General features: G+C 47.5%; 1 protein-coding gene across 3 annotated transcripts in view; it reads right to left on the reverse strand.

Annotated features, from left to right (window-relative positions):
* Positions 1-259: 259 nt before the first annotated feature.
* The window catches only part of VWA3A (von Willebrand factor A domain containing 3A), a 544,099-nt gene continuing 520,678 nt past the window's right edge, over positions 260-23,680 (reverse strand). For all 3 annotated transcript variants that reach the window (XM_086940772.1, XM_086940773.1, XM_086940771.1), the window contains one exon: positions 260-1,274. The gene's annotated coding sequence lies outside the window, so the exon portion shown is untranslated. The remainder of the gene's footprint in view (positions 1,275-23,680) is intronic.

Consider the following 23,680-nt stretch of genomic DNA (forward strand, 5'->3'; position numbering starts at 1 on the left):
ATCATAATAAACCCTCTATGCAAATTTTGATTGGAAAATCTGGCTGCTAATTTTTTTCAAAGTTCGAAATCTGAAGAGGGAAAAAGATGTTTGTATTACTTTATGGAAATTGTAATGGAACAAACAAGGAATAATTCAGTAAAAAAAGAAAGGTCAAGTTGTATAAGACAAGAATGACAGAGGAACTGGGAAGTTTGAAGAAATATAGACAATGTGATATTAAAACATCAAGTATTTTATTACACCAGAAAAAACACAATGATTAGAAAAATATCTTTATTGCCAGCAATTCGAATAGCATCTTTTATTCCAAACATATGTCAAACACTGATGTGTCAAATTCCAAATACAAGACTTAAAAAATACAATGTTTGCTAAAACTACGTCTGCTTCTTTTGAAGAAGCTGCAGTTTGGCAAACAATTTAGTGTGTGCAATCAGTGTCTTATTTTAAAGTAAGCTCCATACAATTTCACACCTTTAAATATTTTGTCCTCTGCTGGACAGCCAGAAAACAAAAGATTGCATGCAATGTACACATTCTATATTACAAATTGATTACTAATTAATTACTAATGACTCCAAAGTTTTACATTCTTCTTCTGTACAAGTCTTCAGTGCTATAAATATGAGGCTGCCACTACCGCTTGAAATTCATTAGAAGTGGACTGATTACGCTGTAAATTAGTCAAAAGAATACTTTTCATAGTTGAAAAATTGAGCAGGTAAGTAACAATACAGTGCAAGAGGCTGACAGATGAAATGAAATATGTGGCCGAACAATTAAATACCAGATATGAAGTGGAGAAAGAAGAAAATAGGGCTTATTTCGTAAGAAAACGGTTAGCAAGAACACAGAGTGGAAGGATAAAGAGACAGAAGGAAGTGAAAACACAAGAAGTTATTAAAATGAACGCACCATTTCTCAGTCCGTCATTGTGGAAAGAATTTACTGCTTGTTCGGATACTCAAGAAAAAACCTGACAACAGTAACTGTGGGGTGTTTGTTAAAATACATTGAAAAATCACATTGCTCGACACACAAATGCTTTTGGTGTAAACTCAGCTTATATCAGAATTTCCTTTCTTTGAAAAGGATGGAAACAAGGGTTGTAAGTTTATTCTTGCTTAACTTAATGTACGCCGACTCAATGGTCTTAGGATTGACACAATTCTTCTGTATGAAGGAACATGTTGAAAATTGTATGCACTGCATCCAAACATGTCTGATACATATCCAGGATCATTTGCATCGAGCAACCAGATTCGCTTGATCTGTTGAAAAAGACCAAATTTCAAGGTAGTTGGTAAATAGGTAACACATTTTAGAAAAACAGTAAAGAATGTAAGAATCTTGGAAAATTGAATTTCCTGTGCATTGTCCCTTCTTTGGGGAATCTTACTGAGATATAGCTGACAAGCACAACCTGAATGGAGATTTCAGTACATGAAGTTTATATATATAAATTAAACACCCTTGCCTCTGAACACAAGGGGGATTACCTTATATAATTTACTGCATAGCAAACCAATCCTCCAATCAGTCATCACTCAAGAAACAATTTAACCCAGTCCAGTACAATAGCTTACCCACTTTCCTAATCAGCCAGCAATCCTCTTTCAAAGCTAGTTCATTCCAGGCTGAGTCAGAAATCCAACATAACCCTTCCAAGTGCAGCAACCTTGCATAGATCTCACACTCATATAAACTCTGAGCAGCAGCAACAACAACAACAGCAACATCTCACACATACATACATAGCTCCATCACAAGAACAATTAGGCAACTTCCTGAGACATCAGGGACACATATAGCAACCCTATTCAGACAGCCTGTAATAGCACTTCTATAATCGTCTTAACTCAAAGGAAAATCTTCTAGGCAGCCACTCACTTGATGCATACAAATATAAAATCCATACACATTTGAAGCATCTCATACCACCAATGGCAAACCGAGACCTGGTACTAACACTACACCTAAGTCTTTGCACCGGTCAACCACTTCAATTAAGTAACATCAGGTATATGCTAAAAGTGGTATCCAGAATAAAAACAAACTCCTGAAAGCAAAACATTTGTCCAACATATCTAATTAAAACTACAGCCCATTACTATCACCTCACATTTACACTATTAAGAAACACTTAAGACAGACATCATGCCATAATGTAAAAAAGCATCGAAGACCAACCTGTGGTCTGAGGATCCCTGGGGGCCTGAAAGGCCTACTCAGGGGGTCCATGACTGTTTTCTTTTTACAAAATTAAATAACAGTAAAATGAATACATTAACATTAATAAAGTGTATACAAATGAAGCAACATTAAAAATTAGACTTTTTTACATTTGATTGTGAATTAAAAAAAATATCTCCATATTTGAGCATTTGTAAGGTGTATACTAGTTTTTGTATTTTTGTGTACTGTTTTGAGGTTCAAATCATAGAAACTGCGTAGGCTGGGGGTCCCCCGCTTCCACTAATGACTCAGTGGGGCTGCTCAAATTATAGTAATAATTCATTGGGGGTCAATAGAAGTTTAAAGGTTAAGGACCACTGCCCTTGACCAACTAGACTGTAGAAAATTCTGACCTGTTTCAAATTCCTTACATAATTGATTTAGGCCCCTACCGAGCACTGAACCTGCCATGTTCACCATTTTGGAAGGTCTCTGTGAAGTCAGAGAGATAGGTTGAGCTTCAGCATTAGTTCTCCTCAATTGATCAGAGGTGTTCAATACTAAAGATGCCCCCTCACCTCTACTAAAGAGCCCTATGAGATATATCCAGACATACTACACCAGGCCTACATTGAGTCTGGGGTTTCCTCTTTGGCATTGATGAACAAGTCTCTTACCTTCAGTAATACCTTATCTGGTAGAGATTCTAGCTAGTCACAGATTCCTTACTTTAGAATTATCCCCAGGCGTCAGACTGAATGATGATTATTTTTGGTGAGCAGTACCCCTGCGTAATGGTAAAAGGAGTTGTTCGGCTCCGTAGGGCGTGGCTGGCGTTGTCCGCGCCGGAAGTGTCGTAAGCGGTGCTTATATAGGCGACACCCAGTGTGCTGACATTGGTTCCTTTTAGAGACTTTCTATGCCAGGAGCGCAGAGCCATGAAGAACACTGACCACTGGTGTGGAAAACTAGGGCCCTGAAAGAGGGAACAAACCTATCTCTAGAAATCTGTTCGCAGAGCGGGTAGGATGGGAGGGTCAGTAAGGAATCTGCGCTAGATAGAGTCTATACCAGATAAGGCATTAACAAAGGTAAGTAACTTGTTCATCTGATAGCAACTTCTAGCCATAGATTCCTTACCTTAGAATAGATACCCAAGCAATACTTCCCCAGAGGTGGGTCTACGAAACAATTTCACACCAAAAAATCCTGACGGACCGGAAGGGCAAAGTACCCATCCCTACAGAATTGACTGTCCAGGCAGTAGTGCCTGGTAAACGTGTGCAGAGATGGCCATGTTGCTGCCTGGGAGATGTCCAGGACCGGAACTCCATGTGCTAATGCAGTGGTCGCAGCCTTGGCTCTGGGGGAATGAGCAAGCAAACCCTCAGGGAGTTTTTTTTTTTTAACTCTTTATTGATGACTGCATTAAGGGTTCACATTTACAGTATTATATGCATACTTATCAGTCATGTTTTACTTTTTTGTGGTAACATATACATTCCTCTTGTCCCATCATAAATAAATACAGTTGCTTAACCAAGTATCAGCCCAAAGCCAAATAAGGGAGGCTAGGTCTAACCCCACCTTTGTCAGCATTCTCGTATTGACTGCATCGTAGAATTTCCCTGTATACAAGAGCAATAGCCATCTCAAAACCATAAACTCCCACTCTCATTGCAATTCCCACCCTCTAACCCACCCTCTCCTGGTCGCTATAAAACCTTCTACAGGAATCTTCGTAGGGCCAATCGTTATGAAAGAAGCGCACATCAGGAAAGTCAAAACTAAATTTAGGTCACACTGAGGCATGGTGAAGCTGGTAACAAGTGCCGGAGACCTTTTAGAAACCTGTTTACAATAGGGGACTTGAAAAGGGATAGCTGAAAAGGCAACCGCAGAAATGCAGAGATGGCAGAAAGATAGCCTTTTAAGGTGCCCAAAGGAGGGCCCTGCTGGGCAAGAGAGAGAATAAATAGAAGGACCTGAGAAAGGGGGGCAGAAAGGGGTTCAACCTGTTTTTCTGCAAACCATGCCACAAATTGGCAAATGGCAGGCATATACTGTCTTGATGGAGGGATGCCTGGCAGCCAAGATGACATTACAGACTTCGGGCGGAAGGTCAAAAGCTGCCAACTGTCGCCACACAATCTCCATGCATGAAGGTGAAGCATTGACAGGTTCAGGTGGAGAACCATCCCCTGCTGCTGAGACAGAAGATCATCCCAAAGGGGCATCCTGAAGGCCATGCACAACAACTCAGGATATCAGACTCTCCAAGCAAAGTCTAGAGCCACAAGGATGAGTTAGGTCCGGTCAGTCCTGATCTTCTTGAGAACTCTGGGCAGGAGTGGTAAGGACAGAAAGGCGGGCAGGAGGCCTGACCTCCACTCAAGATGAAAAGCATCTCCTAGCGAGAGCCATCTTAGAAACACTAACTGCTGACACAGTGCATTTCTCAGGAGTTATGACAAATCTAATCAAGGCTCTCCCCACTGCTGAAAGAGACCTTGCACCACATCCAGATGAAGACACCATTCTTGATCCACTAGTCATTTCTAAGTTCATCCACCCTGGCGTTCAGAGAGCCCGCCTGGTGTTGAACCACCAGTGATATGCCTTGACATTCCAGCCATGTCCAGAGATGCAGGGCCTCCTGACAAAATGCCCATGATCCCACCCTGCTCTGTTTGTTGCAGTACAACATGGCAGTGTACTAGCCTTCCCTTGATGAATGGTAGAAAGACTTTCAATGGCATATGGATCACTTGGAGCTCCAACAGGTTGATGTGGAGTCCGGGTTCCGCTGGAGCCCAGAGGCCTTTGATCTTTAACTCTTCCAGACGGCCGCCCCATCTCAGGAGGGACACTTCAATCACTTTGCCATACCTAGATGGAGAAGGGAGAGGGGTCTGCCACTGACCCAATCGAGGTTCATTAACCACCACTCCAGATCTTTTGCAGTGCCCTCTGAGATCTGAACCATGTTGGAGAGATTTCCCTGATGCTGGGCCAATTGGAACTTCAGGTCCTACTGAAGAGACCGAATATGCGAGCAGGCATGTGTCGCAAGCAGAATGCAGGAGGCCATGACGCCCACCAGCCTCAGAGTCAGTCTCACCGAAACCCAGGTTAGAGGCTGAAACTTCAGTATCATGGCCTGAATGTTCTGGACTGGCCATTCAGGAGGATAAGATAAGTCTGACACTGCAATGTGTCCAGAACATCTCAGATGAAAGGGAGAGTCCGAGAAAGAGTCAGGCGTGACTTAGGCACATTTATAGTGAACCCAGTAAGTGCAGGAGGTCTGCTGTAGTCTGGAGGTGGGAGACAACTGCTTTGGACGAGCCTGCCTTCAACAACCAGTCAATGAGATAGGGTAAGACTGGCACCCCTGATCTCTGCAGATGAGCTGCAACCATCACTTTGGTGAGCATCCAATAGGCACTAGTAAGGCCAAAGGTCATAGTGAACTAAAAGTGCTTGTGATCTACTGTGAATCACAGGTAACGTCTGTGGGCAGGCAGGTTCAAGTGATGGAACAATGCTGCCGTAAATAAGCAATGCAAGACTAAGAGAAGGGATCTTTATGGTCGCAGCTAGCAAGATTGGAATTCCATGCATTGGTTGTGAAATATTCATCTTTCCATATTCTTGTTTGGAGACATAGCTCTGGAGGCATGACATGCAGAGGATTAGGAAGTAGTTGTAGCTGGTAAATGAAGGGGCATCAGTCCTAGAACTTCCAAAACCTTACATTAAATACCATGGCAAGACATACACATAACACAGGTGTCATCTGCCAAGATATTGCATGAGGAAGTCAAGAAAGAGCGGTCCAATGATTGACTCATTGCTAATAGGGCCGATTCAAAAGGGAGCATGCTTGAAACTAGGCTTGAAAATGCTTCAGGAGGTGAAGTCCTTGACTATTTTCAGTTGTGATACTTCTCTCTTCTTCCTCACATTTTCGCTTGACCACCTATTTTGCTCTCTTGGATTAGAGAGTGGTTTGTCCGTGGTTATATAAGGATTTAGGGTTCTAGATAAGGGGTATAAAAAGATCTGGATATACCTAGTGGCTAGATGACTCAGTGAAGATATTAACTTCTCTGTGAGAGGTTGAAAGCTTTACATTTAAAGAGTTGACTGATATCTTACGATGTATCACATTAAACAATCAACAGATTGAAACATAACATTCCACAACTGACTGAAAGTGTCAAACATGAAACAGGCACCAGCTTTGCATTTAGATGGGAAAATAAAAATCAACAAACATTTGCTCTTTAAGATGTTGACAATGTAATATGTTATTGTTTTACTACTTTACATCTTTTGTGTGTTCCTTATTCTGAAAAGTGTCTCATAAGGAACAATTTCCATATCGAACAAGTTACTTACCTTTGGTAACGCTTTTTTCTGGTGGATACAGTATCTGCCTGTGGATTCCTCACCTTGTGAATATCCCCTTGCGTCAGCAACATTCGGATATTTTTTTTGTTTGTTTGAAGCTTCGCGCCGACGTCACAGAGGCACGGCATCGCTCGCGCGGCTCCGCTGACGTCACCGACTCCATAACAGGGCTAAAGAACGGTGATGGATCAAACCCAGATCTTTTGACTAGGTGTGAGTGTTTGATTGGTTCAGATGCTCCGTCCATCACCACCCCCTGAGGTTCCGTGACGATCGTAAGTGGTGTTTTTGACTCGTACGAATATGGTCGAGTCTGGTATCTATGAACCGCAAATGACGAGTTTAGTGGGTGTACACGGTTTCGCTGTGCTAGCCTAAACCGTTCGTCTGTTTCGTGGGTTTCTCTATCTGTACCCACGGGTTCCATCTTAGATACGGCATCCATTTTGTTTCTTGCCCTCAAGTAGCCAGCGAACGGACGCTGTCCGCTTCGCGACCCTGGGATTCCCAAACTCTTGCGGAAGACACGTTTCCTTTGAAAGTGTCTTTATGATGAGGGGGATGATACTGTAAGGCAGATGGCCCCGCTCGAGGCACATCTTGCCGTGCTGGTTTATTGTCTTAGCCGTGCATCTCATTAGGCACATCCCTTTGATGCCTGCAACTCGTGTTTCCCGATACCACCCCTTTTACACCATTTCCGATCTCCCCACTGTTTCTGCCTTCCTCTGCACCTGTCTCTGTTCCTTCTTCGATCTGTTTACTGCCAATTGGAATGTACAAATGGTGGGAAGATGGGTTTTTACAGTTGGGAACCACCGAATGTTTCTGTACTTATGTTCCGGGCTCTGAATACATGAAAGCAAACTCTTTTGGTCTTTACGATGGGAACCAAGTTGTAAACCTTTGTGTATCATGTTAGCTTATGAGAGAAACTTGTATAAAAGGAGCGACCCACAGTAGCAATTCGAATCAGGCTCCTTGAACCTACGTTATGTACTTCTCGTGACTTCTGTGTTCCCTGCAGTAATAAAACCTCGAATCTTTGACGCCGAAGGAAGTGTCCCGTGTCTCTGTCATTTGTACGCCGGAACAGGTTACCCACGAAGGTTTCAGGTGTTGTCCCCTGGCACCGCTGGGTCTTAGAAAAACCCAGTCCTTCAGTTGGCGCCCAACGTGGGGCTGCATCAGTGGTACCGGTCCAAGCCCGACGATCGTGAGGAACTTCGTGTGAAATCTCCGAGGGAAGGTGCACCCCGCTTCATCGATCCTGTTGTCGAAACAAGTAGCCCGACGACTTTTCCCGCGAAGATTCCCGCCTCCTGACGGCTGCGACGGACTGCTGCCCTGACTGTAGACCTGTTTTGGCGCCTGGCGTAGACCTTGGTACAGCGAGACGATTGACGGGCCTTCCTAGTGACGCCATCGATTTTTGAGTTAAGTATTTGTGGGTCGCTCCCAGAGTCCTTAGTTGTGGGTGCTTAGTTGTTGCATGGTTCCATTGCATTTGTGGTTCTTAGTACTTGGTTCTTTGTTGTAATATTTGACGTCTGCAGTCGCCAAAAACCGAGGGTTTTTGCTCTTTGCAGGGACTTTTGTAAATCCCATAACCCTTGAAGTTTGTGAAACTCGGCTAGTGTGCAAGATGCCTGGCCGTAGTACTTTGTTCAGTTGTTTTGGTCGTTGTGGTGCGGATTCCCGACTGGAGGATTCGTGTCCGATACCTCCGGTTGGAACTCCAACTTATGAGCTATATAGCAAACATGGGTTAGGTCCGATTACCTTTAATGAATGTTGGATTCGCTGTACTAAAAAGGATGGTGTCCTTAGTTGGCCACCTCATGGTAGTTTTGAGACCTCGATTTTAGATAATCTTGAGGCTAAATTGTTTCAGAAAAAATCCCGGCCATGTTTGATGCCTTTCGGTTGTGGCGTAAAGAAGCCAGACAGAAAGAAATCAGACAGATTAAACGCAATAAGAGAGAAGGAGTTGTTACTACCGTAAGAAATGCAGAGCAGTTTCAGCGAGATAAGGAGGAAAAGGAAAAGGAAATTTTCGATAGATTGCAGCGTATGTCTGTAGACAAATGTTACCCCGCTTTACCAACGGGTACGGATAAGAAGGAGGAATCTGCAGATGACCCTTTAATGTCTTATCTCTTGAAGTCGCCACCTCCGTACGCACAGGGCACTGTAACTCCTGTGGTTCCCTCTGTACCTGCTCCTGTGCCTGCTCCTCAACCTGTTCCTCAACCTTTACCCGTTCTTCCGACTGTTCCTGCTCCCTTGCCTACTTCTGTTCCTACAGCTCCTCCGCTTGTACTTCCTCATACTCCTGCTCCTGCTACTGCTCCTGTTCTACTTACTCCTGTTGTTCCTTCGGTTTCCGACTCTTCTCTTGTCAATCCCTTATGTTATTCTTCTCCATCTGTTCGACGTTGTACTCCTTCTGTTGCTGCTAACTTTTTCAATTCTCTTGGACCTATTCTTGAGTCCGCTGGTTCGGACGGTCCTCAAAGACGAAGTCAGCTTCCTGGTGGAAGGGAGCGTGACTCGTTGTATAATATGGTTATGGGTTGGATGAAATACCCCTTTCGAAACCCTCCTCGTGTAGTGTTAGATACGTTTTTCCAATTCAACATACCGACACAAAGGTTCGTGTTTGAAGAGATGTGCAAGGCTTTACGTGACCTAATATCGGCTGATGCGTCTGATGAGGTCTTGACTGCTCTGACTAACCTTCAGCTCCAGTTTGCGAGCGGAATGTTGGTGGGCACCAATGTTCGACGTGCTGTCGAGCAATTGTTGTCTTTTCGTCCTTCTACGATGCCTCGGGCATTGTTTGTGGAGGACATTGAGGGATCGCTTGCAGCACCTGGTCAGTATCCCATGCGCGAAGTCCCACCAGTGTGGATGCCAGGTGATGCTAATGCCGTTCCTATCATCTTGCCGCACTTTCAGAGAGTGTGGATCCATCTTCCATGGAAACGTTCGGAAGTGTTGCAGGTAAAGCAGTCTTTGCCTGACCCTCGCAAGAATCCTGCAGGGTATTATAAAGAATTATCGCAGCTCGTAGATGCTACGATAATGAATCTTGCTGATATCGATATGCTGTTTGGCAATGTTGTACCGCAACCGGTATGGGCAAAGATTCGTCAGGAAGACCATGCGGGAGAATTAGGCGGTGACTGGAATGCATTGCGGGCTGCTGACGCTTTGCAAGTTGGTGGGGCTAAGCCTGATCAATTAATTACGGCTCTGCCTCAGAGAATTATCGCTTTAATGAAAACGCTTATGCCCGCCATGAAGGTAAATTGGGACAAATTGTCCGCTTGCAAGCAGAAGAAGGATGAGAGCGTCTCTGATTTCTTTACGAGATTTGAGGAGGCTTTCATCGATCATAGTGGTTAAGACATGGGTACTGAAGGAGGTCAGCGATTGTTTGTGGATAAGTTCGTCTCAAATTTGCTGCCTGACTTAAGCAACAAATTGTGTAATTCTGAAAGTGCGTGGGCTGTTTCTACTTCTGCTCAAATATTGGCCACGGCCCAATATTATGAGAATCGGGAGAAAGAGGAGAATGATCGTGCGGACAAGAAAACGAAAGAGCTCAAAACTAAGGTGTTGTTGCAGCAAGCCTATCCTCCGCGTGCGAATCAGAATGACTCGCAACAGCGGAACAGATCACAATCTCAGTCGAATAGGTCACAATCACGAAATGATTCCTCTTCGCAGAGATCTTCGTTAGGGTACAATCAGTGTGCCTATTGTAGGAATGAGGGTCATTTAAAATTTGATTGTCCAGTTCTGAATGAGCGTAATAGTGGTAATTCGTCTAGAGGAGGTTGTGGTGGTTCTCAACAAACATCACGTGGTAGAGGTCGCGGTGCTCAAAACGATCGTTCCACTAATACTTCTGACTCCAGTAATTGTTTCGATCAGCGCGGATCGTCGCAAGGGCGATCTGCTCAGTATAATGTGGACGATTATTACGTCGATCAGGATGCTGACGACGGTAATTACTAGGACAGCCATAGACAAGGAGAGGGAGTAGTATCAGTTCCGGTTGATCAGAGAGGGCCTTACGCCGCAGTTGCCACCTCGGGCGTCGTTGAGCCTTTTCTGTTGGACACTGGTGCAGCGTAAAGTTCTATAATGCATTCGAAACTCCCTGGCGCACCTTTGTCTGGCTTAACAAATGTTTCCGTTGGATTCTCTGGCGCCCCTGTTAGCAATCCGGTTTTGTGCCCTTTGCCTCCTACGATTGGGCCTCGTGAGCTGAAAGCTCCGCTGATTTTGACCACTGGGTGTGGCGAAAATCTTTTGGGCCTGGATTTGCTAAAACGTTTGTATGCGACTTTGTATTGTTCTCCTGCGGGAGTAAAGCTTACGTTAGGTGAGAGAGTTGTCTCTCCTATGTACTTATCCATTGATAAGCTTCCACCGGAAGTGAGTTCTCTTCCTGCATCTTTGTGGGCAACAGGTCCCAATGACGTGGGCCTGGCTTGACATCTCCCCTTATGTTGTTCATTTGAAATCTAACGTGCGACTGCCACGTATTCCCCAATATCGTATCTCCCTTGATGGTGAGCGAGCATTGTTAGCTATTATCTATGATTTGATTGAAAGAGACGTTATTGAGGACACTCGGGGAAACGTGTGCAATAGCCCTGTACTGCCCATTTTGAAGCGCACGGATCCGTCAAAACCACCTGTTTATCGTTTTGTTATCGATTTACGGGAGGTAAATAAAATTGTGATTCCTCAGTTCCCTGTTGTGCCTGACATCACGGCGCTACTGACTCTGATTCCAGCCTCTGCATCTTGGTTCTCTGTAATCGATCTGAAGAATGCTTTCTTCAGTATCCCGATTGCTGAGGAAAGTAGAGACCTTTTCGGTTTCTCTCTTGGTGGCCGTAGCTTCCGGTTTAAACGTGCCCCTCAGGGCTACTGTGAGAGTCCATCGATATACAGTCAAGCCTTGAAGGGTCAACTTGATGCGTTTGTGTTGCCGGCTGGTGCGGCTTTAATCCAATACGTCGATGACTTATTGGTTGCCGCAGATACTCAGGACATTTGCAAACTCGCGACGGTATCGTTGTTGCAGCATCTCTGCGACTTACATCACAAGGTGTCGCCTTCTAAACTTCAATATTGTTGTCAAGAAGTAACCTATCTAGGTCACTTATTGTCAAAGGAGGGAAGGAGGTTGACCCCAGAGAGAATTGCAGCGATTGCTCGGATGACTGTGCCAACAACTCAGAGAGATGTGCGTGCCTTTTTAGGTATCACGTCATACTGCAGACAGTGGATTCCAAATTTTTCATTGTTAGCGAAACCATTGGTAGCTCTTACGTGCAAGGATGTTTCAACTCCTTTACCATGGACGGAAGAATGTCAGAAAAGTTTTTCTGAATTGCGTGACGCGTTGTGTTCGGCTCCTGTGTTAGGTACCCCTGACTACAGTAAGCCGTTTACATTATACGTTCACGAGAGGGAAGGTTGTGCGTTGAGTGTTTTGACGCAACCTTTTGGTGGTAAGCAGCGTCCATGTGCATATTTTTCCTCGACCTTGGACCCGGTAGCTAGAGCATTGCCGAGTTGTTTGAGAGCAACAGCGGCAGCTGCGGTGTCCATCCGACAATCCGCAGGATTGGTCATGGATAATATGCTTACGGTGATGGTTCTGCACGCAATTGACACTCTTTTGAATCGTACGAAAACCCAACACTTGACGAGTGCGAGGTTGTCTGGGTACGAGTTGACACTGTTGGCAAGTCATATTCAGATAAAACGTTGTAATGTCCTGAATCCAGCGACTTTATTGCCAATTAGTATGGAATCAGATGAAGTGGCACCTCATGACTGCTACTTACGGACTGAGGAGGAAACAAAAGGTCGTGTGGACCTTAAAAACACTCCTTTGGAAGATCCCGATAGGACCTTGTATGTGGATGGTTCATGTTTTAAATTGCCGAATGGTGATGTGACGACTGCGTATGCTGTGGTAACTTTGAATACAGTTGTGGAAACTGCGAGATTAAATCAGAATTCTGCCCAAGCTGCAGAGCTGATTGCTTTGACTAGAGCATGTGTGTTGTCGAAAGGGAAACGGGTGAATGCGTTTACCGACAGCCAATACGCTTTTGGCGTCGCCCATAGTTTTGGACGATTGTGGAGAGAGAGAGGTTTTATGACATCGCATGGCACTAAGATTCAGCATGGACAGCTTGTGAATGATCTTTTGGATGCACTTACATTGCCTAAGCAGGTAGCGATTGTCAAATGTAGTGCGCATCGTAAGGTGACGGATGATGTTGGTCGTGGTAATGCGTTTGCGGATGAGACTGCTAAGGAGACTGCCCAGAACCTTAGCACTAGAATGTATGTGACTAGTTCGGTTCGGTGGCCTGCAGAGACTGGTATGTGTGAGGATACTATCGAGAGTGTGAAAGCGATACAGAATGAGGCCACTGAAACTGAAAAGACGAAGTGGAAAGAGAGTACGGGAAAGTTGGATGCGAACGGTTGTTGGATTGATTTGTCGGAGCATAAGAGATGGATGTTGCCAGATGCGTATGTGCTAGCTGTTGTGACGATGGCACACGGGTTAGCACATATTAGTGCGAAAGGTATCTGCAAGTTGTTGTCCCCTGTGTGGAAGAATGATGGTATTACGAAGTGTGCTGAGAGATTGGTGAAGAATTGTATGATATGCATGATGTACAACCCTGGAAAAGGAACCCCTACTCCTCCTGGCCATTTTGCTCCCCCTTCATGTCCCTTTGAAGTGATTCAGCTAGACTTCATCCATATGGAGCGATGCAATAACCTGAAATACGTTTTAGTTGTGGTTTGCGCATTCTCCCGATGGATCGAAGCCTACCCTCTTAAAGATAACACTGCCCTGTCCACTGCGAAAATCCTACTGAAGGAATACTTTCCTCGGTATGGAATGCCACGAATTGTATGGTCTAATAACGGAAGTGAGTTTGTGGGGAGTGTGATGAAGAGTGTGTGTAAGGGCCTTGGAATTACTCAGAAATTCCACAGCGCCAATCATCTCCAGACAGCAGGTTTGGTTGAAGGGTACAATGGCACCCTCAAATTGAAGCTGGCGAAGGTTCAGGCTACGACTGGTCTCTCGTGGCCTGACGCCTTACCTCTAGCCCGTCTGTCTACAAGGGCGACTGTACACTCCCGAGTAGGGCTTAGTCCCTATGAAATAGTGTTCGGCCGTCCTGCAAATGTTTGGGGGGTCCCTAGACCGAGTGTGTTCTCCGATCTTGAATACCCAATGTTGATTGATTATCTTCATGATCTGACTGCTAAACTGAGGTTAATTCACCAACAGGTCTTTGAAGCACTGCCGACGCAGACGGAGGGTCCAGGCCACCAGCTCCAGCCCGGAGACTGGGTGGTGACGAGGAATTTTGGAAGAAAACGCAATCTCGAACCTCGCTTTACTGGACCCTACCAAGTCCTCCTTGCCACAAGAACTGCTGTCCGTTTGGATGGTCGAAAGCACTGGGTGCATGCCACCCATACCAAGAAGGTCCCTATACCTTTATCAGCGGACTCGTGGGTGAGGAAGGGCATTGCTTCGTCTGAAACTGAAACATTGCAGACCTTTGTACCTTTTAGCGACGCTCAGCCTGTCGGAGAATCCTCAGTGCAGCAGAACAACATTGTTGAACAATTGCCACCTAAAGACGCAAGATCTGAACGATTAACTGATCAACAGAACTCTGTTCCCTCATCGGATCCATTGTTTGACGAACAGACACGTCCTGGGAGAAGCCGATACTTTTTGCGATCGAATACCAAGGAAAAATAAAAAAAGTTTTGCTTTTGTCCCTCGACATCTACGTTACCCCATTGCCACAATCAGTTTAAACACTCGTACAACTGTGATTTTGTAAATATTGAGTTTTTTTCCATATATGTGTTTTTGCTTCCACAGCTGAGAGACTTTGTATATGCTTGTGAATTAAGATACCTTACATCCGGGTGAACCGTAGGGCCGCGCGTGTACTTCCTTCTGGTTAGTAGGTCTTGACACTAGGTCAGAGACCGTCGGTTCCTGGGAACTCCTGGGGATTGACTACTGCTACACAGAACGAAGTGCGTCAAGAAACGTTGCGGACGGTTTTAGGGGATGGCGTTTTCAAAGCTGGTGGACTTGGAAAAAGCTCAGGCGCAAAGATTCAAACTGCAGCAAATTACTCGTACAAAATGCTTCATGCTTCAGGTGTTCCTTCTGTTTCTAATTGTTTCCTTGTTATTGGCGGGTGGGGTGTATTATATGATACAGTACTTCCTACCTTCTGCCATGCCTACCCCTACTTCTGAACCTAAACTTACTTCCACTGTGTCCCCTCATTCCTTCCATATCCTACCCCAACACGAGCAGGTTAGACGTGCGGAATTCAGAAATAACTCCTTTATTCAGCTCCTTCATCAGCATCAGTTGGTGGTTAACACTACCAATTGTTGGGTGTGTGGGTTGATGCCACATACCATGGATAAGGGAATTCAATACCTGGTCCTTCCTTATAGTTCCCAGGGTTCAGCTCGAGCATTTCAAACAATGTTTCGAAGTGCACTAGATTCCTACCCCAATCGAGAGCCACGTCCTCCGCACTTTGGTCCTGGTCCGTATCACAAGCCTTTGGCTATAGCGATCGCTGATTTAGATAGGGATATCTATGAGCCGTCGCTCATCCCAGAGGAAGAGGTGCGAGCCTATAGGGATCTGAGTGAGGCTGAGTATAGTGCGCTCGTGGGTGAAAGACAGCTTAGAAGCTCGTCTCCGATATGGATTGTACCCCACCTTGGTAATTTCTGTCTAAAAGGTCGTGGCCGACGCCCGAGAGCTCATCTTGGAGAGAGTGCTTGCTCCGAGACGTATGTCTTGCCGATGCTCTCTTCCCCTGTGTTTCTGACTGCCAAGGGTACGTACTTTGTCTGTCATGATCGTGCTTATACGTGGTTGCCCTCCGACTTTGTGGGCACATGTTACATTGCGAATTTGTTGCCTCCGACTTTTACAGTCGCCTCCGATTACCACAAGACTCGAATTGTGAGGGACGTGATTAGCGAAGAGGACACTGCCGGTCAAGAGGCAGGAGACTTTTTCAAAGGTTTCTTTCCGTTTTGGGGGCCTATGGTCAATAGTAGGAACCTGAGACAGTTGACCAGAGTGGTGGAATCGACAGCTAATATCACTGCCAGTGCCCTTGGTAACATCACAGCAGAACTACAGGCGGATAGGCTCATGACGTTACAAAACCGTATGGTTTTAGACGTTGTTTTAGCGGATCGAGGTGGAGTATGTAAGGTGATCCATTCGAGCTGCTGTATTTTCATTCCAGATAACGCTCTGACTGTCTATCAAGCCATCTCAAAGTTACATAAGATCTCTGAGTCCATACACGTGGACGTAGGGGATTGGACGCTACTTGGGTGGTTTTGGGGCCTGATGTCGACTTGGGGTTGGAAGATTCTGATGATCATCGGGGGTTGTTGTAGCATTTCTGTTCACGTGTTGCCTTTGTGTGCAGTGTGGTCCTGCCTTATGTGGCCTCTGTGCTACGACGTGTATAAGACAGCCGCCTGTTACCAAAGGAGCTCAGATGGATAGAATTATGTTGCAGCAACATCTAGATGGTTTGATGAATATCGAATATGATTCTGACTAGTGCTTGCCTACATGAGAACAAAAGGAGCGTCTGAGGTTCCGTGACGATCGTAAGTGGTGTTTTCGACTCGTACGAATATGGTCGAGTCTGGTATCTATGAACCGCAAATGACGAGTTTAGTGGGTGTACGCGGTTTCGCTGTGCTAGCCTAAACCGTTCGTCTGTTTTGTGGGTTTCTCTATCTGTACCCACGGGTTCCATCTTAGATACGGCATCCATTTTGTTTCTTGCCCTCAAGTAGCCAGCGAACGGACGCTGTCCGCTTCGCGACCCTGGGATTCCCAAACTCTTGCGGAAGACACGTTTCCTTTGAAAGTGTCTTTATGATGAGGGGGATGATACTGTAAGGCAGATGGCTCCGCTTGAGGCACATCTTGCCGTGCTGGTTTATTGTCTTAGCCGTGCATCTCATTAGGCACATCCCTTTGATGCCTGCAACTCGTGTTTCCCGATACCACCCCTTTTACACCCTTTCCTATCTCCCCACTCTTTCTGCCTTCCTCTGCACCTGTCTCTGTTCCTTCTTCGATCTGTTTACTGCCGATTGGAATGCACAAATGGTGGGAAGATGGGTTTTTACAGTTGGGAACCAGCGAATGTTTCTGTACTAATGTTCCGGGCTCTGAATACATGAAAGCAAACTCTTTTGGTCTTTACGATGGGAACCAAGTTGTAAACCTTTGTGTATCATGTTAGCTTATGAGAGAAACTTGTATAAAAGGAGCGACCCATAGTAGCAATTCGAATCAGGCTCCGTGAACCTACGTTATGTACTTCTCGTGACTTCTGTGTTCCCTGCAGTAATAAAACCTCGAATCTTTGACGCCGAAGGAAGTGTCCCGTGTCTCTGTCATTTGTATGCCGGAACAGGTTACCCACGAAGGTTTCAGGTGTTGTCCCCTGGCACCGCTGGGTCTTAGAAAAACCCAGTCCTTCAGTTTTTGTACCACTTTTGGCCGCCATAAGTGTGGCAGGGTATGCTCAGACGTGAGTCCCTTGCTCACTTTGCCACTGGATTCAAGCAAGCCGGGCTGAAGACGGCTGGAATGCCAGAAACCGGTCCTCGGAAGCTTGTTTCCAGTCCAGGGAAGGCATGGCTTGGCAGTTTCGGCTGGACTGTTCCCATGAGGCACAGGGTCTGACTGATTTGCATATAGCCATGTCTGAACTGGGGTGGCAGAGTGGGCTAAAGAACAGTGATGGATCAAACCCAGATCTTTTGACTGGGTTTGAGTGTTTGATTGGTTCAGATGCTCCGTCCATCACCACCACCTTTTGTACCGCTTTTGGACGCCAGAAGCGTGACAGGGTATGCTCAGACTCGAGTCCCTTGCTCACTTTGCCACTGGATTCAAGCAAGCCGGGCTGACGACGGCTGGAATGCCAGAAACCGGTCCTCGGAAGCGTGTTTCCGGTCCAGGGAAGGCATGGCTTGGCAGTTCGGGCTGGACTGTTCCCATGAGGCACAGGGTCAGACTGATTTGCATATAGCCATGTCTGAACTGGGGTGGCTGAGTGGGCTAAAGAACGGTGATGGATCAAACCCAGATCTTTTGACTGGGTGTGAGTGTTTGATTGGTTCAGATGCTCCGTCCATCACCACCCCCTTTTGTACCGTTTTTGGCCGCCATAAGTGTGGCAGGGTATGCTCAGACGTGAGTCGCTTGCTCAGTTTGCCACTGGATTCAAGCAAGCCGGGCTGAAGACGGCTGGAATGCCAGAAACCGGTCCTCGGAAGCTTGTTTCCGGTCCAGGGAAGGCATGGCTTGGCAGTTCGGGCTGGACTGTTCCCATGAGGCACAGGGTCAGACTGATTTGCATATAGCCATGTCTAAAGTTGGTGGCAGAGTGGGCTAAAGAACGGTGATGGATCAAACCCAGATCTTTTGACTGGGTGTGAGTGTTTGATTGGTTCAGATGCTCCGTCCATCACCACCCCCTTTTGTACGGCTTTTGGCCGCCATAAGTGTGGCAGAGTATGCTTAGATGTGAGTCCCTTGCTCACTTTGCCACTGGATTCAAGCAAGCCGGGCTGAAGACGGCTGGAATGCCAGAAACCGGTCCTCGGAAGCTTGTTTCCGGTCCAGGGAAGGCATGGCTTGGCAGTTCGGGTTGGACTGTTCCCATGAGGCACAGGGTCAGACTGATTTGCATATAGCCATGTCTGAACTGGGGTGACAGAGTGGGCTAAAGAACGGTGATGGATCAAACCCAGATCTTTTGACTGGGTGTGAGTGTTTGATTGGTTCAGATGCTCCGTCCATCACCACCCCCTTTTGTACCGCTTTTGGCCGCCATAAGTGTGGCAGGGTATGCTTAGATGTGAGTCCCTTGCTCACTTTGCCACTGGATTCAAGCAAGCTGGGCTGAAGACAGCTGGAATGCCAGAAACCGGTCCTCGGAAGCTTGTTTTCGGTCCAGTGAAAGCATGGCTTGGCAGTTCGTGCTGGACTGTTGCCATGAGGCACAGGGTCAGACTGATTTGCATATAGCCATGTCTGAACTGGGGTAGCAGAGTGGGCTAAAGAACGGTGATGGATCAAACCCAGATCTTTTGACTGGGTGTGAGTGTTTGATTGGTTCAGATGCTCCGTCCATCACCACCCCCTTTTGTACCGCTTTTGGCCGCCATAAGTGTGGCAGGGTATGCTTAGATGTGAGTCCCTTGCTCACTTTGTCACTGGATTCAATCAAGCCGGGCTGAAGACGGCTGGAATGCCAGAAACCGGTCCTCGGAAGCTTGTTTCCGGTCCAGGGAAGGCATGGCTTGGCAGTTCGGGTTGGACTGTTCCCATGAGGCACAGGGTCAGACTGATTTGCATATAGCCATGTCTGAACTGGGGTGGCAGAGTGGGCTAAAGAACGGTGATGGATTAAACCCAGATCTTTTGACTGGGTGTGAGTGTTTGATTGGTTCAGATGCTCCGTCCAGCACCACCCCCTTTTGTACCGCTTTTGGCCGCCATAAGTGTGGCAGGGTATGCTTAGATGTGAGTCCCTTGCTCACTTTGCCACTGGATTCAAGCAAGCCGGGCTGAAGACGGCTGGAATGCCAGAAACCGGTCCTCGGAAGCTTGTTTCCGGTCCAGGGAAGGCATGGCTTGGCAGTTCGGGCTGGACTGTTCCCATGAGGCACAGGGTCAGACTGATTTGCATATAGCCATGTCTGAACTGGGGTGGCAAAGTGGGCTAAAGAACGGTGATGGATCAAACCCAGATCTTTTGACTGGGTGTGAGTGTTTGATTGGTTCAGATGCTCCGTCCATCACCACCCCCTTTTGTACCGCTTTTGGCCGCCATAAGTGTGGAAGGGCATGCTCAGACGTGAGTCCCTTGCTCACTTTGCCACTGGATTCAAGCAAGCCGGGCTGAAGACGGCTGGAATGCCAGAAACCGGTCCTCGGAAGCTTGTTTCCGGTCCAGGGAAGGCATGGCTTGGCAGTTCGGGTTGGACTGTTCCCATGAGGCACAGGGTCAGACTGATTTGCATATAGCCATGTCTGAACTGGGGTGGCAGAGTGGGCTAAAGAACGGTGATGGATCAAACCCAGATCTTTTGACTGGGTGTGAGTGTTTGATTGGTTCAGATGCTCCGTCCATCACCACCCCCTTTTGTACCGCTTTTGGCCGCCATAAGTGTGGCAGGGTATGCTTAGATGTGAGTCCCTTGCTCACTTTGCCACTGGATTCAAGCAAGCCGAGTTGAAGACGGCTGGAATGCCAGAAACCGGTCCTCGGAAGCTTGTTTCCGGTCCAGTGAAGGCATGGCTTGGCAGTTCGGGCTGGACTGTTCCCATGAGGCACAGGGTCAGACTGATTTGCATATAGCCATGTCTGAACTGGGGTGGCAGAGTGGGCTAAAGAACGGTGATGGATCAAACCCAGATCTTTTGACTGGGTGTGAGTGTTTGATTGGTTCAGATGCTCCGTCCATCACCACCCCCTTTTGTACCGCTTTTGGCCGCCGTAAGTGTGGAAGGGCATGCTCAGACGTGAGTCCCTTGCTCACTTTGCCACTGGATTCAAGCAAGCCGGGCTGAAGACGGCAGGAATGCCAGAAACCGGCCCTCGGAAGCTTGTTTCCGGTCCAGGGAAGGCATGGCTTGGCAATTCGGGCTGGACTGTTCCCATGAGGCACAGGGTCAGACTGATTTGCATATAGCCATGTCTTAACTGGGGTGGCAGAGTGGGCTAAAGAACGGTGATGGATCAAACCCAGGTCTTTTGACTGGGTGTGAGTGTTTGATTGGTTCAGATGCTCCGCCCATCACCACCCCCTTTTGTACCGCTTTTGGCCGCCATAAGTGTGGCAGGGTATGCTCAGACGTGAGTCCCTTGCTCACTTTGCCACTGGATTCAAGCAAGCCGGGCTGAAGACGGCTGGAATGCCAGAAACTGGCCCTCGGAAGCTTGTTTCCGGTCCAGGGAAGGCATGGCTTGGCAGTTCGGGCTGGACTGTTCCCATGAGGCACAGGGTCAGACTGATTTGCATATAGCCATGTCTGAACTGGGGTGGCAGAGTGGGCTAAAGAACGGTGATGGATCAAACCCAGATCTTTTGACTGGGTGTGAGTGTTTGATTGGTTCAGATGCTCCGTCCAGCACCACCCCCTTTTGTACCGCTTTTGGCCGTCATAAGTGTGGCAGGGTATGCTTAGATGTGAGTCCCTTGCTCACTTTGCCACTGGATTCAAGCAAGCCGGGCTGAAGACGGCTGGAATGCCACAAACCGGCCCTCGAAAGCTTGTTTCCGGTCCAGGGAAGGCATGGCTTGGCAATTCGGGCTGGACTGTTCCCATGAGGCACAGGGTCAGACTGATTTGCATATAGCCATGTCTGAACTGGGGTGGCAGAGTGGGCTAAAGAACGGTGATGGATCAAACCCAGATCTTTTGACTGGGTGTGAGTGTTTAATTGGTTCAGATGCTCCGTCCATCACCACCCCCTTTTGTACCGCTTTTGGCCGCCATAAGTGTGGAAGGGCATGCTCAGACGTGAGTCCCTTGCTCACTTTGCCACTGGATTCAAGCAAGCCGGGCTGAAGACGGCTGGAATGCCAGAAACCGGTCCTCGGAAGCTTGTTTCCGGTCCAGGGAAGGCATGGCTTGGCAGTTCGGGTTGGACTGTTCCCATGAGGCACAGGGTCCGACTGATTTGCTTTTAGCCATGTCTGAACTGGGGTGGCAGAGTGGGCTAAAGAACCGTGATGGATCAAACCCAGATCTTTTGACTGGGTGTGAGTGTGTGATTGGTTCAGATGCTCCGTCCATCACCACCCCCTTTTGTACCGCTTTTGGCCGCCATAAGTGTGGCAGGGTACGCTCAGACGTGAGCCCCTTGCTCACTTTGCCACTGGATTCAAGGAAGCTGGACTGAAGACGGCAGGAATGCCAGAAACCGGTCCTCGGAAGCTTGTTTCCGGTCCAGGGAAGGCATGGCTTGGCAGTTCGGGCTGGACTGTTCCCATGAGGCACAGGGTCAGACTGATTTGCATATAGCCATGTCTAAAGTTGGGTGGCAGAGTGGGCTAAAGAACGGTGATGGATCAAACCCAGATCTTTTGACTGGGTGTGAGTGTTTGATTGGTTCAGATGCTCCGTCCATCACCACCCCCTTTTGTACAGCTTTTGGCCGCCATAAGTGTGGCAGGGTATGCTTAGATGTGAGTCCCTTGCTCACTTTGCCACTGGATTCAAGCAAGCTGGGCTGAAGACGGCTGGAATGCCAGAAACCGGTCCTCGGAAGCTTGTTTCCGGTCCAGGGAAGGCATGGCTTGGCAGTTCGGGTTGGACTGTTCCCATGAGGCACAGGGTCAGACTGATTTGCATATAGCCATGTCTGAACTGGGGTGGCAGAGTGGGCTAAAGAACGGTGATGGATCAAACCCAGATCTTTTGACTGGGTGTGAGTGTTTGATTGGTTCAGATGCTCCGTCCATCACCACCCCCTTTTGTACCGCTTTTGGCCGCCATAAGTGTGGCAGGGTATGCTTAGATGTGAGTCCCTTGCTCACTTTGCCACTGGATTCAAGCAAGCCGGGCTGAAGACGGCTGGAATGCCAGAAACTGGTCCTCGGAAGCTTGTTTTCGGTCCAGTGAAAGCATGGCTTGGCAGTTCGTGCTGGACTGTTGCCATGAGGCACAGGGTCAGACTGATTTGCATATAGCCATGTCTGAACTGGGGTGGCAGAGTGGGCTAAAGAACGGTGATGGATCAAACCCAGATCTTTTGACTGGGTGTGAGTGTTTGATTGGTTCAGATGCTCCGTCCATCACCACCCCCTTTTGTACCGCTTTTGGCCGCCATAAGTGTGGCAGGGTAGGCTTAGATGTGAGTCCCTTGCTCACTTTGCCACTGGATTCAAGCAAGCCGGGCTGAAGACGGCTGGAATGCCAGAAACCGGTCCTCGGAAGCTTGTTTCCGGTCCAGGGAAGGCATGGCTTGGCAGTTCGGGTTGGACTGTTCCCATGAGGCACAGGGTCAGACTGATTTGCATATAGCCATGTCTGAACTGGGGTGGCAGAGTTGGCTAAAGAACGGTGATGGATCAAACCCAGATCTTTTGACTGGGTGTGAGTGTTTGATTGGTTCAGATGCTCCGTCCAGCACCACCCCCTTTTGTACCGCTTTTGGCCACCATAAGTGTGGCAGGGTATGCTTAGATGTGAGTCCCTTGCTCACTTTGCCACTGGATTCAAGCAAGCCGGGCTGAAGACCGCTGGAATGCCAGAAACCGGTCCTCGGAAGCTTGTTTCCGGTCCAGTGAAGGCATGGCTTGGCAGTTCGGGCTGGACTGTTCCCATGAGGCACAGGGTCAGACTGATTTGCATATAGCCATGTCTGAACTGGGGTGGCAGAGTGGGCTAAAGAACGGTGATGGATCAAACCCAGGTCTTTTGACTGGGTGTGAGTGTTTGATTGGTTCAGATGCTCCGTCCATCACCACCCCCTTTTGTACCGCTTTTGGCCGCCATAAGTGTGGCAGGGTATGCTCAGACGTGAGTCCCTTGCTCACTTTGCTACTGGATTCAAGCAAGCCGGGCTGAAGACGGCTGGAATGCCAGAAACCGGTCCTCGGAAGCTTGTTTCCGGTCCAGGGAAGGCATGGCTTGGCAGTTCGGGCTGGACTGTTCCCATGAGGCACAGGGTCAGACTGATTTGCATATAGCCATGTCTTTAACTGGGGTGGCAGAGTGGGCTAAAGAACGGTGATGGATCAAACCCAGATCTTTTGACTGGGTGTGAGTGTTTGATTGGTTCAGATGCTCCGTCCAGCACCACCCCCTTTTATACCGCTTTTGGCCGTCATAAGTGTGGCAGGGTATGCTTAGATGTGAGTCCCTTGCTCACTTTGCCACTGGATTCAAGCAAGCCGGGCTGAAGAC

This window comes from Lissotriton vulgaris, chromosome 10 (assembly GCF_964263255.1).
Source record: "Lissotriton vulgaris chromosome 10, aLisVul1.2, whole genome shotgun sequence".
Lineage (NCBI taxonomy): Eukaryota > Metazoa > Chordata > Amphibia > Caudata > Salamandridae > Lissotriton > Lissotriton vulgaris.